We start from the raw sequence: 16,127 nt of genomic DNA, 5'->3' as shown, positions 1-16,127 counted from the left end.
TTTCTCTAAGTCTACAAATGCTAGAAATGTAGGTTTGCCTTTCCTTAATCTTTCTTCTAAGATAATTCGTTGGGTCAGTATTGCCTCACGTGTTCCAACATTTCAACGGAATACAAACTGATCTTCCCCGAGGTCGGCTTCTATCAGTTTTTCCATTCGTCTGTAAAGAATTCGCGTTAGTATTTTGCAGCTGTGACTTACTAAACTGATAGTTCGGTAATTTTCACATCTGTCGACACCTGCTTTCTTTGGGATTGGGATTATTATATTCTTCTTGAAGTGTGAGGGTATTTTGCCTGTCCCATACATCTTGCTCACCAGATGGTAGAGTTTTGTCAGGACTGGCTCTCCCAAGGTTGTCAGTAGTTCTAATGGAATGTTGTCTACTCCGGGGGCCTCGTTTCGACTCAGGTCTTTCAGTGCTCTGTCCAACTCTTCACGCAATATCATACCTCCCATTTCATCTTCATCTACAACCTCTTCCATTTCCATAATATTGTCCTCAAGTACATCGCCCTTGTATAGGCCCTCTATATACTCCTTCCACCTTTCTGCTTTCCCTTCTTTGCTTAGAACTGTGTTTCCATCAAAGCTCTTGATATTCATACAAGTGGTTCTCTTTTCTCCAAAGGTCTCTTTAATTTTCCTGTAGGCAGTATCTATCTTACCTCTAGTGAGATAAGCCTCTACATCCTTACATTTGTCCTCTAGCCATCCCTGCTTAGCCATTTTGCACTTCCTGTCGATATCATTTTTGAGACGTTTGTATTCCTTTTTGCCTGCTTCATTTACTGCATTTTTATATTTTCTCCTTTCATCAATTAAATTCAATATTTCCTCTGTTACCCAAGGATTTCTACTATCCCTCGTCTTTTTACATATTTGACCCTCTGCTGCCTTACTATTTCATCCCTCAAAGCTACCCATTCTTCTTCTACTGTATTTCTTTCCCCCATTCCTGTCAATTGTTCCCTTATGCTCTCCCTGAAACTCTGTACAACCTCTGGTTCTTTCAGTTTATCCAGGTCCCATCTCCTTAAATTCCCATCTTTTTGCAGTTTCTTCAGTTTTAATCTACAGTTCATAACCAATAGATTGTGGTGAGAGTCTACATCTGCCCCTGGAAATGTCTTACTATTTAAAACCTGGTTCCTAAATCTCTGTCTTACCATTATATAATGTATCTGATACCTTTTAGTATCTCCAGGGTTCTTCCATGTATGCAACCTTCTTTCATGATTCTTGAACCAAGTGTTAGCTATGATTAAGTTATGCTCTGCGCAAAATTCTACCAGATGGCTTTCGCTTTCATTTCTTAGCCCCAATCCATATTCACCTACTATGTTTCCTTCTCTCTCTTTTCCTACTCTCGAATTCCAGTCACCCATGACTATTAAATTTTCGTCCCCATTCACTACCTGAATAATTTCTTTTATCTCATCATACATTTCATCAATTTCTGCAGAGCTAGTTGGCATATAAACTTGTACTACTGTAGTAGGCATGGGCTTTGTGTCTATCTTGGCCACAATAATGCGTTCACTATGCTGTTGTAGTAGCTTACCCGTACACCTATTTTTTTATTCATTATTAAACCTACTCCTGCATTACCCCTATTTGATTTTGTATTTATAACCCTGTATTCACCTGACCAGAAGTCTTGTTCCTCCTGCCACCGAACTTCACTAATTCCCACTATATCTAATTTTAACCTATCCATTTCCCTTTTTAAATTTTCTAACCTACCTGCCCGATTAAGGGATCTGACATTCCACGCTCTGATACGTAGAGCACAGTTTTCTTTCTCCTGATAACAACATCCTCTTGAGTAGTCCCCGCCCGGAGATCCAAATGGGGGACTATTTTACCTCCGGAATATTTTACCCAAGAGAACACCATCATCATTTAATCATAAAGTAAAGCTGCATGTCCTCGGGAAAAATTACGGCTGTAGTTTCCCCTTGCTTTCAGCCGTTTGCAGTACCAAAACAGCAAGGCCATTTTGGTTAGTGTTATAAGGCCAGATCAGTCAATCATCCAGACTGTTGCCCCTGCAACTACTGAAAAGGGTGCTGCCCCTCTTCAGGAACCACACGTTTGTCTGGCCTCTCAACAGATACCCCTCCGTTGTGGTTGCACCTACAGTACGGCTATCTTATCGTTGAGGCACACAAGCCTCCCCTCCAACGGCAAGGTCCATGGTTCATGGGGGGGAGGGGGGCATTACCATCGTTTTGTCAAAGACTTTTGTATCAAAGTCAGGCCACTCCAAGAGTTGTTAAAAGCTGATGCTAAATTTATCTGGGGTGGTGCTCAATAAGATTCTTTCGATGTGCTGCGAAAAGCTCTGACAACTGACCCTGTACTTGGTCTGTATGATGAGAGAACACCTACAGAACTACACAGAGATGCCACTGGGCATGAGATCAGTGCTGTTCTGGTGCAAATTTCAGATGGAAAAGAGAAGGTTATAGCCTATGCTTCTAGGGCACTTACAAAAGCCGAGAGAAACTACTCAACTACAGAAAGAGAATGTCTTGCTGTTATCTGGGCCATGTGCAAATTTCAACACTATCTCTATGGAAGGCCATTCACAGTTGTTACAGACCATCATTCACTTTGTTGGTTGACAGGACTTAAGGATCCAATAGGATGACTCACCAGGTGGACACTACGTCTTCAAGAGTATGACATTACCATAGTGTACAAAAGTGGAAGAAAAGACCAAGATGCTGACTGTCTCTCAAGAAACTCTGTGCAAGACCATCAAGACTTTGATGAAGATAGTGACTGCCTCATTGCACTCCAGGATCTCTCTGCTGAGCAGAAGACAGACTTCTCAAATTACGCTTGCCTTAAATTGGTCAGAGGATGTGGAAGGACAATTTAAGGTAGTTAATGGATTACTTTGCAAGAAAAACTTTGATCCGTTTGGACAGAGGTGGCTACCAGTGATTCCTAAACACATGCACTTAGAAGTTCTACAGAAATTCCATGACACACCTGATGCCAGACATTTAGGATTTATTGAGACCTACGATAGAATCCGCAAGAGATTTTTCTGGCCAGGTATATTTAGGAGTGTCCGTGACTATGTGTCGCACTGTAGAGAGTGCCACAGGAGAAAGGCAGTTCCTCAGAAACCACTTGGCTGACTCATACCAATTCCACCAGCCAAAACGCTTTTCCAGTGTGTTGGGATTGACCTCGGATGATTTCCAACATCTGCTAGTGGCAATAGATGGATTATTGTTTGCACTGATTATCTGACACGCTATGCCGTTGCAAAAGCCGTGAAAACAGCCGAAGCATCCGAGGTAGCTAAATTCATCGTGGAAGACGTTGCATTAAAACACGGTGCCCCAAGGCCATTAATTACAGAGTATGCAGCACCAATGACTAGTTCCAGGACTAGCAAGACATAACACCGAGACGCTGTTCTCTTATGCAGGGAGCAATGTTGCAGAAGAAGCTGAGTAGCACTATGGTGTAATGGTTATGATACTAATCTGTTGCCTGGAGGGTCATGGGTTGAAAACTCACCTGGACTGTACAATTTTAATTTCTATATTCAGTTCGAGTACATTCTAGAAGCATCCACAAATGTCAAGAATCATTGCACTGCAATATTCTGTAACTGTATATGTACTATACGTGTTCTGGCCGGAGGCAGTTCACTCCGCGCTCTTGCATTTGCAAGTGCTGAATAAACCTTCGTTAAGTGAAGTTAGTGTTCGTCATTCATCTAATTACACCTTCTTCCACATGACAATATTTTTCAAATCAATATGTTTATCATGTATTACACACTTTCTAAAGTAGCATATGTACTTCCTCAGGGTTCAAGCTATCTCCACACCAAACTTCATCAAAAATGGTTCTGCAGGTTGGTCATGAAAAAGTAAAGCACAGAGTTACTTTCGCATTTATAATATTACTATGGATAAAATTTTCATTTATGATATCTTTTCTTCCTGTGGTTTGATTTTGCTGAATTAAAGGCTATATGCTGCCTGAAGCTATGCCCAAGTTATCTGCAAAAACCCCATGAAAAAGATTCGTGTATTCAGACAAACAGACAGACATGACAGTTTTAGATAAAACTTTAAATCATGATTTTTTTTCCCATGATCCAATTTTGATGAACTAAAGTGTATATGTTGCCCACTAAAGCCTATACATTGGCCCAAGCTATGCTGAATTTACCTGCAAAATCCCCACGAAAATTCGTCTAGTAGTTTTGGAGAGGCACGTTACAACAGCCAGACAGACAGACCTGACAGTTTTACAGATTTATTATTAGTATAGATCATTTTTTCCCAACATATTTCAAGGTTTTCACCAAAACTCTTTTCCATAATGGTGGGTTTCAAGATTAGGTCTATTACTATTTCATTAGTTTCTGCAGAATTGCCATTATTATTATTATTATTATTATTATATTTTAAAATTCAGTTAACCATGTAATTCTCTTGTTCCACACGAGATCTGTTAGAAAAATACATGACCTATCATGGGGAAAAAAACTGGCTTATCTGGAGCACTAGACACCTCGTCACCCTCAAAGTAGTTCCCTTGGGATTCCACATAATTCCCCCAGTGATGCCACCACTGTTGAAAGCATACCACAAAGTCTCTTTCAGAATGGACTTTAGCTCGGCTGTTGTTGCTGCCCTAATGTCCTCTCTTCTCTAAAATCGTGTTCCTTTTAAATGGCCTTTTGAGTTTGGAGAACAGCCAAAAGTTGCAAGAGGCTATATTTAGAGAGTAAGGGGCCTGTTGTAGCACAGGAACCTCATTTTTCATCAAACAACGTCTGAATCAAGTGCGAGAAATGTACTGGAGCACTGTCATGATGGAGACATTGATTTCCTGTTTACTGCAGGTCCAGTCCCTTGTGCCGCACAGCATAATGTGGGCAATGGAGGACATCCCTGTAGTCCTCTTTCATGATTTTTGATCCTGCATGCAGAGCACACTGATCGTGTACCACACTGCCGGAAGCAAAGAGCATAGAGTCCAGCATGTCCTGTGAGGCATCAACACGAAGTTGCTTTTGCTGCACTGTCAACAGCTTAGACATGAATTTTGCTGACACTCTCTCCCTGGCAAAATCTTTGGTCACAATGGAATGTGTCGAAAAAGTGCTGTTGCCCATCTCTTCCACAGTTTCACTGATAGTCACACGACAGTCCCGCATCACCGAAGATTTCACTTTGGCAATGACCTGGTCATTTTGGCATATTGATGGTGGACCAGAGCATGGCTCACTATGCACCAACTGTACAGGCAGCTTTAAACTGGCTGTACCGCTTCTTAATCTGATGCCCATAGTGTCATCACCAAAAGCTCTTCCAAATGGTTTCCACTAGCTGTCGCCCAGTTTCTGGCAAAATTTCATTCAGTTGTGCCACTCCAGTCATTCTGTCATTTATCTTGCAATGAAAAATAGACATTAGCACTACACACCACCTTCCTCAAGTGCTGCTTACCACTAACAGATGCTATTGACAAGCAGGAGAATTTTCACACATGCACACTGAGGTTGAAGGTCAGCTCATGCAAGTGCACTAGTTTCAAATCTGGAAAGTGTTCGTAAAAATATAGTAATGTCAGATACTTTTCTAACAGGCATTGTATGTGTAACATTGGGAATTTATCACATTATATCCACAATAAATTAGTATTTACTATGAATGCCTGATTTCCAGTTATGTAACAACATTAGGAAAGCATCTGATTTCACTAAAATGGAAATTTGGTATGCCAGCTTCTTTGTGTTCTAACAATACTAACAACAGTACCGTCATGCCACTAAGGGACGGTTACATGACAGTCAGGCCTTTGACTTTCAACAATAGCCTATTTCTTTCCTTGTGGCAAATGCATTAAAATGTCGGCTGTAAGTCAAAATCATTTCTGTTCACATGAAAATGGATAACTGGTTGAAAAGTGGGTGAAACAGGATTTAACAAAATTGCAAGTTAGTGTTGTGCGAACTGGTCATTCAGCTTCTAGTATTGTGTGTTTCAGTCTGACAAAAGTGAACCACATGTAAAGAAAAGAAAGTACGATGGTAATTGCATCAGGTTTCAATTTCAATATATAGGTGACAAGGACTGTCCAAGACCACAGTGTGTTGTTTGTGGCAAATTCTTGCTCACAGCAATCTGAGACATTCTCTACATCATTTAGAAACTAAACATCCCATCCAAGTAAACAAATCTGCTGATTTTTTTTTTTACACAAAATATTAAAGAGTGGAGAAATGATTAGTAGTTAACTTTTGTATCCACTGCAAACAGTGGCTGAGAATGCTTTTAAAGCATTTTATTGTGTTAGCTACAGGATTCCTAAAACTGCAAAGCCTCATTCAATAGCTGAAGATTTAGTGTGGCCATGTATAAGTGACATAGTGCAACGTGTGCCTGGAGAATCTTTCACAAAAAAAGTCAGTATAGTACCATTGTCCAACAATACGATTAACTACCAGATTAAAGACATATCAAAGTATGTTGAAAATGAAATTTTGGAAATAATGTGTGCCAGTCCTTTTGCGATTCAACTTGAGAAATCAACTGATGTTGCCAATTTACCCATTTTGTTACTTTTTGTCCATTAATATTAATGGGGAATCTGTAGAAAAGGAGCTACTATCCCACAAACCCTTAAAAGACTGAACTACAAAAGGAGATATATTTAAATAACCAGCAGATTCTTTTGTGAAAATTTAATAGACTAATGAATTAAAATCTGTGTTGGATGATGCAATGAAAATAATTAATTTTTTTAAGGCTTACCCTACAAATTATCCAATGGCCTTACCGCAGTGGTAACACCAGTTCCCATTAGATCACCGATGTTAAGTGCTGTCGGGCTGGGCTAGCACTTGGATGGGTGACCATCCGGTCTGCCGAGCGCTGTTGGCAAACGGGGTGCACTCAGCCCTTGTGAGGCAAACAGAGGAGGTACTTGATTGAGAAGTAGCGGCTCTGGTCTCGGAAATTGACATACGGCTGGGAGAGCAGTGTGCTGACCACATGCCCCTCATATCCGCATCCACTGACACCTGTGGGCTGAGGATGGCAGGATGGCAAGGCGGCCGGTCGGTACCGTTGGGCCATCATGGCCTGTTCAGGAGGAGTTTAGTTTAAGTTTTTCACCCTACAAATTCCAGGGTCTTTGCAGTGCTTTATGAGGAATTGGAAGCATTTATAAGTGTTTATTGTCTCACACTGAAGTTAGGTGGCTACATCAAGTAGAACTATTTCCAGACTGTATGAGCTTAAAGACAAAGTTTACATTTTTCCCACCAGCTATACCTTTCACAAAGCAAAGTGCATGGAAGGTGAAATCTGGCATCAGACAAATTTATCTCTTTGGGGGTCAAATATAAACATTTATGTTGTTCAAGATCATATCAAATCATTCACTGAAACACTTTCTTTTTGGGAAACATGTTTCAATAGGAATAAAACTGAGTGCTTTGATTCCCTTCATGACTTCCTGGTGGAAAATATATCTTTCTTTGGACCTAAATGTCAAGAACATGCTTAAATAATACTTGAAGGGACTAGGAAAAACCTTCAGAGAATATGTCCCTAGTACTTCCAACAATAACAATTGGATTCACTATCCCTTCCTTCAAAGAATCAACAATGTTAGAATCCACCTTACGCATAAATGAACAAGAGCAGCTTCTTGAAATTTCCACTGATATTCAGTTACAGATAAGTTATAAATCTTCATCATTAATTAATTTTCGGTTAAGTTTGAAGGAGTTCCCAGTGTTAGTGAACAAAGCCATAATGACTTCATTACCCTTTTCATCCACATATTTGTGTGAAAAGTCATTTTCTTCATGTCTGGTTTGAAAATAAATACAGAAACAGACTTTATGCTGAAAGTGACTCGAGATTTTATCTAACTTCTGCTACTCCTGACTTCAAAGCTCTGCGCCATGGAAAGCAGACCAACCTTCTCACTGAATTCCAAGGAAGAGGTGAGTAATTATAATGAAAATTTGTATTTCTTTATTACAACTAGGTCTCACATTGTGTAAGTTCATGTTGAATAGCTTTAGGTTTTAACCATTAATTAAGGGTTAAGTTAATTTGAGGTTATTAAACTTTTTGCTTGGAATTATTTTATGCATGCCTGCTGTACATATATTTTCAAGTCAGAGGTTCACCCAACTCAGATGATTGTGGAAGGAGTTTACAAGTCGAAACAGGTTGAGAACCACTGGTATAGGTGACAGTGTGATACAGTAGCTTAGTGGCAGTGTGCAATGCTGCAAATCCAAAGATCTTGGTTTCAATCCCTGATTTGTCCTACATTTTTTTATCTATCACTTATCACTTCTTTCACCAAATAGTTCTTAATGTGAAAAACTGTCAAGTTGCACCTTGTTTCAGAGTTTACATTAAACTGCACATACCCTGTAACTGGCTGGATAGGTCAGTTCAAATGTTGGGACTGCAAGGGATAACCACCTACACTAGGAACATGCTTAGTAAAGCAGCACTGTGCTCAAATCAACTTTCACACTGATGACCTTATTGTTGTTTTTCAAACTGTGACTGATTGTTGACAATAAACTTCACAAGTGAGGAAAATTAATGTACAGTATGGCTCCTGTCAGCATGGTGAAATGTTTAAAGAGCCTTCTACAGGAAGTTTTAGAACTGACACCTCACATATCCTTACTACAAGATTCTGTGCACGAAACACTTTTTTTTAAATGACAGGTTACCCCAGAATAAACTATAAGACATTAGTGGATTAAAATAGGAAAGGTAAGTGAAGTACTTTATATTTTCATCCTCAAAATTTAAAAGGGCATAAAACTGAATTTGCAGAGCTTTGACATCTAAAAAAATCTGTAAAATGTTACTTTCCATTCAGGTTCTTATCAAAATAAACACCAAAGAATTTGGATATTCTGTTTCATTTATTGGTTTACCAGTACCCATTATTTCTAGATATATGACAGTAGATCATTTATACACAGGGTGAACATTAGTAAAACTGATAAACTGCACAGACAGATTCCCGACTGGAAATGGAGGGAAAAGGGTACTATGAACATGTGTCCAGACATGCATCGTAGTGATTCAAAAACTTCTGTGTAAATTCTAGAACCACTCAGCCTTCTACCATCTCGAACACACAATATACTGGGTATGACTGTGGAATGGTAGAATCCTACCTACTGCGCATCACATGTTTGTGTGTGCAGGTTTAAAATCAGTCGCAGGAAGAAGGTAGATGAAGTGATCGGACAGCACCAACAAGTACCTGTTGGGCAATCCATGGATGTTTTAGTGAGTGTGTAAGGAAGAACCATGGAGGTCATATTCAGCTCTGTGCTTATTGTGTCATTGAGTACTGTTATTAAAACAAGAACAGTTGATAAAGTACTTTTGAAGACTCTTGATGCAAGACTCATTCTATGATTCATGTTAAGAAAGGTCATGGTATCCAAGCCAACTTTATTTAACTGTAACTCAAATTGTTTCTAACGTTTGACTGTATGAGAGACTTGCAGGAAGTTACATATTCATGTGGAAAGTGAGATTTTTATTGTGTATGGAGGTCAAATACATCGTTAGTTGATGGAAAATAAAGATTGTATGTCTACTTATTTCGTAAGTAGAAAGAGTCTAAAAACTCCTGTATCTAGCATTATTCAATGGAGAAGAAGTCAAGACGGTTCCAGCCGCCAGCTATTCAGTAAAGAAGAGTGGCTGCATATTCCAAGTAAGTCACCTTGTAAAGAAGTGGAAGGTAGTTTGGGGGAATAAGCCGATATAACCCAGATCCACACTCACACTTTAAGTCATTAGAACGTGGCGACCTGTGTGAAAGGACCGAGAAAACAAGAATTTTAAGTCAAAAATGAATGCAGCTGTTATGTGTTGCCTTAGCAACCAAACATAATAAGACAAGGGAATTACTCTGAGACATTGGAATATGTTCAGGTATCCAATGGAGCAAAATTTAAATGGAAAAACATTGAAGAAATGAAAAATTTGCAATGATAAAAATAGTAAAGAAGATTACAACGTATTTGTCTATGAAGAAGTACGCATAGAACTTGTAGGGAAGCAGCCTACTCACGCTGTAGTAAATTCACATCAGTTTTCAATTGTGTGCCAGCCAGTCTGCTGTAACTAGCTCTGACGTCATAAATGTTGCGCAATACCTTAAAAATCAAGCAAATAACCTAAAACTTTTCTGGCATGTCAGAAGTAATACTAAATTAATATGTGTTAAATATCAGTTCGATAACTTCAGCCATTTCCGAAGTTTGGACGTTATTCTGTAAAAATCATTGGCGCAACAGAAAAGAGCTAGAGACTTCAAAATTTATATTTAGATTCATCTTTCATAATGATTTAATAAAAACTGTACTTTGGATTTCACAAATTAAGATTTTAGTGGAAATTCATGATTTTCTGGTTTTCGTCTCAAAACTGAAGGAAGCAAGATAGATTAAGTAGGCTAGTCAATAAGGCTAGGATGTTTAGATTTAAATAGGTTGGAGGTCCGCTATGACTATGAAGATGTGAAAAGTTTCTTTTGAATACCTATAAAATTATAGCGATAGCGGATCTCAAAAGGGACAGTTCAGAGCTCATCTGCTGCGTGCAGCGTAATTTAATTAATTCTCTCGCCCAAAATATTTAAGTTAGCCACGTCAAAATTTTATTATCAATACTTACCTGCGGGCTGAATGCACAGTTAAATTAAGAGCTTCATCAGCCATCAGCAAGAGAAGCTATAATTTATTATGTAACTTGAAGTGGTGCGTTACTAGCCCAGCGGCTAGTCGGGAGAGCCGATTTGATCAGGCGTTCCCTTAGCCGTCCGCACCGCGGCTTTATATATAAGAATGCTGCGTGAGGAAGCAAGGCCCCAGTTCTCTCCAAACGCTGAAGAACACGCCATCTGTGGCGGGAGTCGCGTCGCATCGGTATCACTGCGACAAATAGCCTCGGGTGCCGTATTAAGTTACTAGAGATACGCGAAATCATGAAATCATTTCAAGTGAAGTGTTAATTCTGGGATGATTTTCATTATCTAGCTCAGTTTGCGTATTGTCGTATCTTCACGTGCCGTCGCGGGACAGACATTCTACCAATTATTTAGCGTGGCGTTTGATGAAACTAATCATCAAATTATGGCGAGCATTCATTTCAACATTTAATTCGGACATTTATAGTTGCATCAGCGCATTAGACTCTGAACTGCTCTGTTAGTTAGGTTGTAGGGATACTTGTGTTTTATATTTGTGACTTTGAGAATATACTCAACTATTTTGGAAAATCGTTTTTGATTAGAAATCCCGGACAATCTCCTAATTCCTCAGAGCTATAAGCTGCAGCTATAATGGTACTCTCAGATGAAGTGGGCACTAGGAACTCTAATTACAGGCTTCACGTTTTGTTAAATCACTTTCTGGGGGCTAAAAAAGGAATTAGAGAGCCAGTGTTGAGAACGGCGAAAGACAGCATTAACAACATTCTAAAAGCTAGAAACTGATTCAACAAACAAACATTTGTACAGCAACAGCAATTATTTTTCAATAAATTATTCGCTGCCCCACATATGGTGCATCGGCCGGGAAATCAACTAAGTGAAAGTGATTTTAACTATTCGGATTCGCGAGTGGAATGCGACACGCAGCTGAGTAATAGAACAGTAAAGTGTTACGTGTGTATGTGGACGACGCAATTGGATTAACAACGCATCTGGATTGATGGAGCTGGCACTGAGTCTAGCGGTGCTGCCGGCATCAAGAAACGCCAGTTTCACCTCACCGCAGTCGTCCGCTGGAGCAGCCGGAATCGCGCTAGCAATTGCGGGCCACGCAAACACACAACAGCCATCGGAGTGCCGTCTGCAGTTCAACGTGCCACGTCGCATCAGTAATCCTGGTAAGCCGTGCCGGCAACGCCATACGTCGTGCAGAAGGATCTAAGTTAAGTGAAAAGCTGTTAAAAATTTTACTAACCTGCACTAAAAGACTGTCGGCGATGGAACCGCCAAAAGAAACCGAGTTTAAACTTAAATTAGAACCTATGTGTTGAGGGAACTGTAAATTCAGACAATGGTTCAAGTGTAAATATGCATGAAAGTCGTAATGTTAAGGTGAAATATGAAATATTGTCTCCTGACAGTAGTGTGGGAAGGGGCAATGATTCAATAATAGAGACCCCTGTAGTAAAACAGAAACCAGAAATTGTTAATTTATTGGACGATAGTTTCTCTGATGAATTAAAAATGAAACAGTCATCAGAGGTGGTAGAGTTTAAGAAGGAGAAGTTAGATATAACTGATCAATCTGAAGTTTCATTTAGTTTTGATGATTCTGGTATTGGAGCTAGTTTTTCGTCACCTGAGTGTGATAAAAAGCCAGCTAGTGAGCAACCCAAAGATGCTGGGGCTGTTGATCTAAATGTTATATTACAAGCAATAGCTGCCAGTCAAACAAATTTTAATATGCGGTTTGAGGCAATGGACAATAAATTAGAATCCAATAATGCTGAATTAAAGTCTGAAATAAGTAAACAGGTCAAAAGCAGTAATGCTGAATTAAAGTATGAGATTATGGCCAGCCAAACTAATTTTAATAAATGATTGGAGGTAATGGACGATACCTTCAAGGCTGGTTGCAATAAGTTGAAAGAGGATCTAGACAGTTTGAATTATAAAATTGATTACAATCATGAAGATATTAAGAAAAAGGTTGCTCAACAGTTTTCTGAAATGTATAAAACAGTAAAATCCGAAGTTGCTGAGGTTTGCAAAGACTTCCAAATGGAAGATGCGAAGCTGGAGCACAAGTTAACAGAAAAGATCGAGGCGGAGTCTGAACTGTGCTCAGATAGGTTTAAAGATGTTAATATAAAAGTAAATATATGTCAAGCAGACGTAGATGCAATCAAAACTGATACTACTCATATTGTACAAAGAGTAGATAATGTTGAAATGAAAGTAGAAAATATCAGTACTAACATTGCTAACATTGAGAGTAAAGTAGCTTCAGTAACTTCTGGTAATGGTAGTATACAACAAGTTGTAGCTGCAAACGCCGCTTTTATCGGGTGTCGGCAGTTCTTGCGGTTCGATCCAGATAAAAATATCCACCCGCTAGATTTCTGGAACGATTTTGAAGATGTGATTCCACCAACTTGGTCTGAATGAGAGAAAATCTCATTTATTAAAAGCCATTTAGCAGGTGACGCCATGCGTTGGTCAGCTGATGTTATGTTAAAGTGTAAAACATTAGCAGAGTTTAAAACAGCTTTTATTAATGAGTATTGGTCTAGCAATAAGCAAAATGAAGTGTTGAGAGAATTTTGGAGTGGAAAACGCTTCAATGCAGGAAAGGAATCAATTAAAGAGTTTGCTAGGTCATGGATCTCACGTTTGTCACATTTGGACGAAAAATTGAAACCTGAAATGATTATACTAGGTCTTGAAGCCAAACTGCCATGGTATTGGCAAACTAGAATTATATCTGCCCCTAGAGACAATCTGGATCGTTTCATTGAGTATCTGGAACGTGTAGAACGTGTTGCTGCCAATGAGGAGCAAGCACGTAATAACAGAAATGCTAATAACAATAGTAGTAATTTTAGGAACGAGCAAAATGGCAATGTAAACATCAGAACAGTAGGTGTTCGCCATCCTAAGAGAGGTAGGAATTGGGGAAATAATTATCAGAACCAACAATGGCATCTAAATGACAGTAATGTTGTTCCGAACAGAAATATGCATGTAAACAACAGTACGGAAAGCAATGCTATGCCAGCTAACTATAATGAAACTAAAGGAAACAGTAGTAGGCCGAGGCAGGAAAACTAGTTCCCGTCTATGAGGACACTGGCGCTCACCAGGTGGTTACTTTTCCTAAGCCAGTAGTTAAGGGAATTGGTAAGACAGATCAGAATACTCAAACTGAACATGTGGATGAAGAGTCGGTAGCACCTAAGGATACAACAGAAATATTAGATCACTCACAGTATTTGATAGATACCGTGTTAGAGACGCTTTCTAAGTGGGAAGAGAAAGAGAAGGCGCAGCAGTGTAATGGTAGGGAAGAGCTACAAAATATTGAATTGTCAGGTGAAGAAGCAGAAGAAATTCATGCTTATATTTACGATGAGGATGACGTGCTCTTATCTAAAGTGCCAGTGCAGGATGTTGATAATATACTAATAGATTTAGGACAGGAGGTAAGTGAGAATGTAGAGGGTAGCCTGTTGGTGGTCGATGAACCCAGTAGCTGTCACCAGTTGTCACTTGAGAAGGAAACCGACGATAATGGTGAAAGTGGTTTAGCTGTAACTAGTGTTATGCCCGGTCTGCAGGCGCAGAATCGCTCAGACTACAGTAATTTGGGTTATGTTCAGCAAACTAAATGTAATGAAGTCGTGCGGTGTTTCGATTTGAAATTAATAGACCGACTGGAAAAGGCAGCTGAAAATGTAATTCAGGAAACCCCTACACACTGTGACCTAAATGTAATGAAGACAGATGTTGATCACTTTAGTTGGAGACAAATCCAAAAGGAACTATTAGATGAATTTGAGGAACCACCTGTACAACCTAGAATAAGTCACCCTATAATAATAGTGAATATGTTGGGTATCAATGTGCGTTGTCTCTTAGACAGTGGAAGTGAGGTGAGTGCAATATCTCAGTCCTTCTTTGATGCATTACCTGGTAAAGACAAGCTTACAGTAATGAGGGTATCAGGACTAAGAATAATTAGTGCTACTGGCAAGGTGTCAAAAACAGTAAAGCAAGAAGCTTTGCTGCCCCTTAACATTAATGGTAATTTAATTGATCATCCATGTTTAATTGTAAACAATCTCAGTATTGAGGTTTTAATTGGCATAGATTTCTTATCAAAATATCAGAGTGTTGTTGACTTTGAAAGAAGCCAGTTAAAAATGGTCTTGCCAATAACCGGAGTAATTACAGTCCCTTTTAGTGATAAACATGTAGTAACTGATGATGTAACTTGGGAGCTACCTATACGAGTTGTGAAAAATAGGAGGTATTGGGACAAAGGTGTTAATCTTAGTACAAGTAAGCTAAACACAGAAGAAGAAGAAGAAGAAGCAATTATTTTAGACAAAATAGAAGCTAAATTGCAGGAAATCGATAAGATTTCAGCCAATCAGAAGGAAGAACTGAGACAGGTTCTAAAAAGGCATCATAAGGTATTTTCAGCTCGACCTGGAGTGGTCAAAGGTTATGAATGTCAATTAAAGGTGAAACCTGGCCAAGTGTTTTTCAGGAAGCCATACCAAATACATGTAGCTAGGAAGGAGACAGTTCGAAAGGAAATACAGAGAATGCTAGAGTGGGGTGTGATTGAAAAAGCGGTCAGTGAGTACAATAATCCTCTTGTTGTTGTACCAAAAAGAGACGGGAGTGTCAGATTGGTCTTGGACGCTTGTTGGTTGAATGAAATAGTGGTTAGGGAAAGTGATAGACCGCAGAACATGGACGAGTTATTGCAAAAATTCTGGGGAGTAAAATTCTTAACTTCTATGGACATCACGTGTGGATATTGGAATTTGCCACTGGCGGAAAGTTCAAGGAAGTACACAGCTTTCTTGTACGAAGGAGTTTGTTACCAATACCGTGTGGTACCTTTCGGACTTAATATCTCTGTTTGTGCATTCGTACGTGTGATGTGCCATGTTTTAGGACCAGCTTTAAGTAATAAAATAACAGTCTACGTAGATGATCTGTTAATAGCAACTCCTACCTGGGAAGAACACATAGCTTTATTAGAGGAAGTGTTAGAGGCTATTGAGAGAGGTGGCATGAAACTAAAGATTGAAAAGACAGAGTGCGTTAAAGAGGAAATAGGTTTCTTGGGATATAGGATAAGTGGAAAAGGTATTCTGCCTGACCCAGGGAAGCTAGCAGTCATTGAAAAATTTGAGGCTCCCAGAAACAAGAAGCAGTTGAGATCGATGTTCGGTCTTTTCGGCTTCTATAGGCGTTTTGTTAGTGATCAGGCTTTTAATGCTCCCTGTCTTCACCTCCTGCTGAAAAAGAATACCCCTTGGGTTTGGGCAGCAGAATGTCATCAGGCG

At 39.4% G+C, this 16,127-nt stretch overlaps 1 pseudogene; it reads left to right on the top strand.

Annotated features, from left to right (window-relative positions):
- Positions 1-6,811: 6,811 nt before the first annotated feature.
- Positions 6,812-6,929, top strand: LOC126261343 (5S ribosomal RNA; annotated as a pseudogene).
- The last annotated feature ends 9,198 nt before the right edge of the window (positions 6,930-16,127 follow it).

The sequence above is a fragment of the Schistocerca nitens genome, chromosome 5 (assembly GCF_023898315.1).
Source record: "Schistocerca nitens isolate TAMUIC-IGC-003100 chromosome 5, iqSchNite1.1, whole genome shotgun sequence".
In the NCBI taxonomy this organism is placed as follows: Eukaryota; Metazoa; Arthropoda; class Insecta; order Orthoptera; family Acrididae; genus Schistocerca; species Schistocerca nitens.
This window is presented reverse-complemented; position numbering and strand designations above follow the sequence as displayed.